This window comes from Condylura cristata, unplaced genomic scaffold, assembly GCF_000260355.1.
Source record: "Condylura cristata isolate star-nosed mole 26May11 unplaced genomic scaffold, ConCri1.0 scaffold00013, whole genome shotgun sequence".
Lineage (NCBI taxonomy): Eukaryota > Metazoa > Chordata > Mammalia > Eulipotyphla > Talpidae > Condylura > Condylura cristata.
Window position 1 is genome coordinate 51,255,902 of NW_004567114.1, and position 8,270 is coordinate 51,264,171.

An 8,270-nucleotide genomic window follows, 5' to 3' on the forward strand; every position below is an offset into this window, starting at 1 on the left:
TTTATGCTCCAGGGAACAATTAGAAGTTTGATTTTTTCTAAAAAAATGATTTATTTATTCATACAGAATTGGGGTACAGGCTAGAGATGTGGAGGGTGAAAGGCTTCACCAGAGACAGAGCAGGGAGCAGAACAGGCAGATCATGGAAGTACACTGCTGAGGGGAGCAGCAGGCGGGTCAGGAGAGGTCTGCCTCGCCATGTAGATCACCCTTCAGGCGGGGATCGAACTCATGCTGAAGTGGCTTTAGCTTCTTAATGCTGTGCTTTAACTGGCTGTGTCACCAGGGAAGGCCCCCAAAACCCATTTTTATTTAACATCTACACATATAGTATATAAATATATTTACTGTATTTTGTAGTGTTATAATTTATAGCAGTAAAATTTATAACAGAACAAGATTGCATCAAATCTAAATGTTCAATAAGAGGAGAATGTTTATGTAACTTTCATTTTTAAGTCCTCTTTTATTGCTCATTAACATTATTTCCAATTTTTAACTGCTATAATATTTTCCCTCAAATCTTTACATAGAAGTCTGTATTTCATTTAATTTTTAAAATCTTTGTGTATTCTTAAAAACTTGGCTTTCGGACAGATCTATAGTAATGAAATTCTGAAGCCAAATGGCATATCTTACAAGCTTTGAATTTACAAAATCAAGTCACTTATAGAATGGCAGTACTAATTCAAAATGCCAGTTTGATAAAAGGAAAAATAGTACCTAACGTTATTTTTCCTTCCTTTCACTCTAAATGAGTACATTATTTTCCACATTATTTATTCTTTATTTAGACTTTTTTACTTAATATTATCTTAGCATTTGCTTATTTCTTCCCACAAATTTGCCATCATTTCTTTATGAAGAAAAGATATTAAAGAAAATCTTAATATTCTTTATAAGTTTGTTTTTGCAAAATGCTTAAAAAAATAGACTGTAAGATATTATCAATGAATACAAGCACCATATAACACTGCCCACTGAAACACTAAAAAGTACAAAAGTTCACAACATATTGTAAGGAAAATTCATCAAGAATCTGCTCTGTTAACTTGGAGGTACCAGACATACCATATGCTGTGTCTAGGAGTTTCTATGACAACTACTTTTAAAATTTAAGAACAGGATAAATTGTTGCCTAAAATCTCCATAACTTAGTGAGTCATTTAAAATCTTGTCAGAGCACTGTATGGTTTTTAATACCTGATAATCTTATTACTTGTAGGTCTATAGCATGCAGAATCTTTGTCAGAGAAGAATGTGTTTATTTCTGACTACTTAAGATCCTGGAGAAGAAGTTGTTCATTGGGATTTTTTTTCTGATTAGCTAAGTGAGCCGCTGAGAAGCAGCTATGAACATGTAAGAGTGAAACAGAAATTTTTGAGCCCTTGCTTCAAATAAAGAAACTGGAGTAAAGAGGCTGGGTCACAGTTTTTTGGAGGTGAAGAACTGGGATCATTTTAGGTTTCTTGCCCTGATTTTTACTACCATAGTGGGGCATTTTTAAAGTTTAATTAATGCTTAGGAAAATAGCCATGTTTTCAATAAGATAAAACATTAACTCACCCCTTTTCCCCAAACTGAACTTCCAGTTTTATAATACAACTATCAGTTTCTAATTTTCTCCACCTCCTGTCAGCCTCAGTTTCCAGTTTTATTATCTATGGTTTCTTATGATGCTAACTGATATTTTAACTATTTTCTACTTTCCTCAGACTCTTATTCTTAGTCATACTTGCCACAGAATTATGATACACCATGATTTTTAGTTAATTCAACAATAGAATTTATGAAATCATGACCTTATGAAACTATTGTTGACTGCAGAAAAAAGTTGATTCCATTTTCAGGCAATAAAAAGTTTAGCTATAGTTAATAAATATCTCTTAAGAATTTCTAACTTTCTATGCACCTATCACTATATATATTTTTTGTTATATACTAAACAATTAAAAAATCTATAGAAACAATTCTAAACACTTGACAGTTCCAAACTTGCTCTGGGGTTGGGGGCAACAGAGAGGGGTCAAAACAGACTTGTAGAGCATAAGGGACTACGGTGATAAATAACAGGTGCTATGGTGGTGGGAGAACTACGGGGACCATATCTGGTGAGAAATCAAATACTGTGTAAAAGTTAACAACAGTAAAAGAAAACAAATAAAAATGCTATCAAAAGAGTTTATTATAATCATTAGGCTAGCATAAATGTCATTTATTCAAATTACTGTCAGGATTTTATTTTCTGACTCAACCTTAACGACATTGGAAACTTAACTAGAAAGGTACACAAGGGAACTTTCTGGGGAATTTTGAAAGTGACTGGAATATACCCATTGTCAAAATTTACAACTAAGATTTGTGCATCTGAATTCATGCAAATTCTACCTAAAAATTATAATTGAGAATAGGTGGTAAAATAGGTGGATCTATAGATAGTAAGAATCACAGAATGGTGATAACTGCTGAAACTGATGGGTACATAAGGGTTCATTTTATATGAGTTTGACATGTTCCTTAATAAAAAAGGTAAAATAAAAGATTTAAGAAAATGCTGAGGGGAGCAGTGGGCGGGCCAGGAGAGGTCTGCTGCACCATGTGGGTTTCTCTGGCGAGGGTCTGAATTTGTGCTGCAGTGACTTCAGAGAGCTTCATAAGTGCTGTGGTTTACCCATTGTGCCATCAGAAAGGGCCCCCACATAGTTTTTTAATCTTCATTTTCTGTGTCTTTCTAAAGCTTCCTTTTCAAAGTTTTTGTTGAGGAATTTTACTAAATCTTTCCTTACCTTTTCATTTCCAAAAGTAATTCTCTGGCCAGTTTCTTTTTCTTTCTTTTCTATTCTTTCTTTCTTTCTTTTTTCTTTTTTTTTGGTATTATACCCATTGACAAAGACAGGGAAAATCAGTTATGAATAATAATTAAATAAGAAAAATATTTTTTATTGGGTGATCATAATAAAACATAGCTAAGGTATTCTTAAATACAATACCTGCCTTGTGGCTTCTATTACACAAAAGGGGTGAAGTATACCCTAATTCATACTGCAAGTTAAATTATTTTTGGTTCAGAGAAATTCTGGGGAAAAAATATGTGTTATGATGGTAACAAAAGAGCGAACAGATTTAGAATAGTGGCTTTACTCCCCTAGTACTTAGATATAACCAGTTTGAACTCCAGCTTTAAAAGAATTAAATTTATAATATGCTAACGACTGAAAAACATTTTTTTAAGAAAAGTTAAATGTAACAAAAATATTTTAAACTGCAATTTTAGTTCTTTGATACATTCACTGTTTAAAATTTGAATTTTTGCCTTCATTTTTAAACTTTCTAAAAAGTAGAGACCAATTTCCGTTTTCCTTTTTCAGCAGGGCAGGCAGCAACAATAGGCTTTTTTATTTTTTATTTTTTATAAATGTGTGATGTTAAGATGTGATACTGTGACAGTAAAAAACAAATATTTTGGTGTTTTCCCCCTCGTGGCTGGAGTTCCTGAAAACTTTGTACTTTCCTAGGCAATAAAGGTGTTAGGAGCATCTTTTATTCTAATATTTGGTTATTGACCCTGCTTCTGGCATAGCTTGGAATTTTCTGGATAGAAATCTTTTTGTTTTTATGAGGCAACAGTTGGTGGACTCCAAAACCGCTGCATGGTGGTTATTTACCAGAAAGACCAAGCTAGGTAAGAAGCTTGTGATGTTCATTGTTCTTCTCATCCTCCAGCAAGGGAAAATGGCTAGATACTGAGATAATAATTGACCAAGCCCATGTGATGAAATTTTCAATTAAGTTCTAAAGTATGGGGCTCTGTGTTGGTGAACACATGCTAGGAGGGCATAGAGCTCTGTGCCCCTTTCCACATACCTATATATATATATAGATATATCTTCTTTCTGGCTGTTCCTGAATTGTAGCCGTGCATAATAAGCTGGGAATCTAATAAGCAAACTGTATTGCTGAGTTTTGTGATCATTATAGTAAATTATTAAACTAAGGTAAATGTTGGATGTAGACCCTTTCTGACTTTCCTGTTTCTGCATCATTTGGTCATGGTGAAAGGCCACATTGAATGATGACTGAATGAAACACAATAGAGTATGGTGTGTGAGGAATCATTTCCCCTGTACCTTTCTATTATCTTGGATGAGACTCTCTGCCCCTCTCTCCTATAAAAAGACAAGTTAGCAAGAAAAAAACAAAATGAAATTTAATATCATGTATCCCTCACAGAATGGGAAAAAACCAGGAGACCTGAGTAACTCTGATGACCTGTCACCACCTTCCATGTCAAAAGATTTTGTGGAAGTTGGAGGAGTCAGTTATGAGAGGTTATCAGGCAAAACATAGTAAACAAGGTTAAGGCTGGTAAATTCTACTTGGTTTACAGAACTTCTTTTGTGTCTGCTATTTTTGAAAAATAACTGAATAAAGGTAATCCTTATGCCAAAGAGGCATATACTGGGATGGAATATTCTGCTCCCTTCAATGGAAATCCAGAAAGCAATAAGGTTAAAATAGAAACTGACTGCAGCGGAGTCTAAAGGTAGGAAATACATAAACTCGGTGTATACTCAGTATATTCAGAGACATTGTGACCCTCCTGATCTTTGGAAAATCCTGAAGAGAGCCCCTATACAAAAGGATCAGGGAATATTTGCTTTTCTGAGCAAGCAATCTCAAGCTATGGACTATTCATAGTATAGTTAGTTGAGTTATTTTAAGCAAATGTTTTCACCTTCTCCATGCACTCTGCACTTGTCATTTGTCAAATCGGGGTAATGTCTACCTTAGTGCACTGTTTTGAAGATTGCAATTAGCTAATGGATTTGAAAGTACTGTAGCAAGTAAAATGTTCTACAAAGGCGATGCATTTAACATATTCTTCAAGGGATATGTGCTGTTCTAATGGGTGGGAGGGGAATCTTCTTGGGCACCTTGCTGGGCCAAGATCAGTGGCAATTTCCCACAGAGATCACTGGGTGTGGCTGGTCAGGTAATGTGAAATTGTACATGTCTCAACCTGGGGTCCAGGACCACTAATGCTATAGGCAAGTTTATGATTTTTTTTGTTTGTTTTGTTTTCCCTTGATTTCAGAACATTGAAGATACACTTCTTATTCTTAAAGTGGGGGAGGGGGGAGAGGATGCCATATGATTAAGTAGAGTTATCCTACGATCTGAACCACCTCTTCCTATTCTTCTTCAATTAACCACTTTTTTTTTTTAAAAAAAGAGGTAATAATTAAACCTATAAAAATCTTTGTAGTCTAGGATTCAATGCCTGGGTTTAACAATCACACAAAAGCTTTGTGTTAAGATATTTTCATCAGGAAGTTACCAAAATCAAACTCAAACCAAACCAACAACAGAAAACTACAAACAAACAAAACAAGTCCTTCTTAACTCAGAGGTTATTGTATTATCAGCAGCTCACAAAGGTTTTTGCCAGCCTAGGTCTCTCTTATATCCCTGCTCTCTTGTTCTTGCCACTAGCTTCCTTAGGAAGCTGATGTCAAAGAAAATCAGAGCTGGATAGCAGTCTCAGTAGTAAGAGAATATTTAAATCAGAAATGAATTCAATATGGGAAAAATATCTAGTGTAGAAGTCAGCTCAATTCTGAACACAACAATGAAAAGTGGACTCATAAGCCTAAAAGAAGGGTGGGGAAGTTAGTGAATGGAAAACAATTAAGAGGATAGAGAAATCCTTGATAAACTGTACTAACAGGATTCTTACTGAAGATAGGCTAAGATAATCAGATATTACGTGGGAGATGACTGCTAAGATAACAACTGGGGTCTCACTGGTGGCACAACAGTTTAGGACACAGCACTGTAAAAGAGTTGCAGCCACTTCAGGGATAGTTCAATCCCCGATCCTAGAAGTGGCCCACATGGTGCGGCAGACCTCCCCTGACCTGCCTGCTGCTCCCCTCAGCAGTGTACCTCATTGATCTGCCTGTTCTGCTCCCCACTCTGTCTTTGGTGAATCCTCTCACCACACCTGCAACTCTGGCTTGTACTCCAGTTCTGTGTGCATAAATAAATAAATCTTAAAAAAAAAAAAGGATACCGACCAAATTTATGAGGATTCTAGCCAAACTGACTTAGCATGATTATTACTGAAACTGGGATCTACAAGAATGGAGATGGAAAGCCAAAGTTGAGTGTATTCTCACAGAAGGCTCAAAGGAGGTTATTTCAATTTGGTCAAGAAAAGAATTTGTTCCTGGGCCCATTTATATATAAGAAGCCTTCACGATTCCAAGCTTCCTAGCCAGAACCAGTAACCTCCAGGAAGGGACTATCTGTCTAAACACTCATTCTGAGACAATGGGAATGCTTTTCCAGAAGTGCCCACTCCAACTTCTTTCATATTGCAACAGCTGGATTGGATCATGTGCTCATTCCAAGTCAATAACTGAAATGAGAAACTGGTTACCTTGATTAATTAGACAAACCATCTTAAGTCAACCACAGTGACCACAATGCTCTCTGTCCAACTTGAATTGGAGTCCTGTAACTTTTCTGTACTTAATTCAAAGTTCTTTTTTGATTTATAGACTTAGTAAAACTCTACAATTTATGTAATTGATAACATGATTTTAGATATATCACAATTGACATTTGGCTCCTGTTCTCATCATAGCCCCCCCCTTCTCAAGTCACGGGAGCTAAATTCTTGTCTATTCAGGAGGGAGGAAGGATGTAAGTTGCAGGGAAGAGCATGCTTGGGTAGAGATATCCTGGCAGTTCTCATTGGAAAGTGGAGAAAGCAGGTAGATTCCTACATTTTCAGTATTCTTTTTTACTTAATTTATTTAGAACAGCCTGGTGAAATGGACGTCAATCAGTTAAGGTGTTCTCGGAATCACTGTTACTCTTTTGTCCATTCTAGTTAGGCACAATATAAAATCATTTCCACTAAGTTTAATGTGAAACAGAAAACCACAGCCAGTTGGTGACAGAATACAATTAGGACCAGAGTGGATTTAGAAAGCACAGCCATATTTCCAGGAACTTCTGTTAGCTGGGTAGGCAGTAGTCACTCCTGGTCATTTCACTGATCTCACAATAATGTATTGTATGATAACTGCATTATGTCTCAGAAATTTGAAGCTGGGTGATAGAAGAGGCAGTAGAACAGAAGTGAACAAAGAAAAAGGCACAAAGGTACAGAAGGCCCCAGGAAATTATCACAGAGAAAGATGACTATCTTTTAAGGCATTCTTCCCAAATAATATTAGGAAGAAAGAAGGAAGGCATAGTTGGCTAAAATATCTGAAGCCAGAAAATTTTCTACCAACTAATGAAAAGCCATATGGGTATGGAGATGAGTAAACTAGCTTGGATAAGCAGTTAAACAGAAATAACTTGGTAACAATGACATTAACTAAAGTAGCATCATTGGCTGATTTATAATAAAATATTACTAATTCTCTCACATTTATTTTCAATCTTGATGACCTACATGATTTTTACACTTTTGCACAGTCAGTGGAATAGAACTTAGGATACATGATTTATGTAGCTGAATTCATGTGTGTATTTTAAAAAGGATTTTGTAACTGTTTTTTTAAATTATTATTTTTAAAGATTTATTTATTTATTCATACAGAACTGGGGTACAGGCCAGGGATGTGGAGGGTGAGAGGATTCATTAGGGACAGAGTGGGGAGCAGAACAGGCAGATCGACGAAGTACACTGCTGAGGGGAGCAGCGGGCGGGTCAGGAGAGGTTTTCCACGCCAGGCGGATCTCCTCCGGGGCAGGCGGGGAGTGGCTTAAGTGCGGAAGTGGCTTAAGCTTTTTAGTGCAGTGCTTTAACCAGCTGCACCACAAGGGAGGGCCGGATTTTATAACTATTTTAAAGTAGCTTTAGTGAGATAAAATTTCTATGAAACAAGTCACCCATTTTAGTGTGTAATTCAATGATATTTAGCACATTTGTAGAATTTTGTGCAAATTTTTTTCATGATTTTATGAAGAATAGAATTAGTTTGTCTTTCAAGGTTTGGTAAAACTCACTAGTAAAACTCTGACCCTGGATTTCTGTTTTTTGAGAGATTTGGATTATCATTTCAATTTCTTTGCTTGTAGTTGGTCTTTTGGCTTTTCATTTTTTTTCTGATTTAGTCTCAGAAGCTTGTATATTTCTAAGAATTTATCAAGGTTATTCAACTTGCTGACATACAGATGTTCATAGTAATCTTGTATGATTCTTTGTATTTCTATTTTAACTTTTTTGTTTCTGGTTTTAATTTGTTAG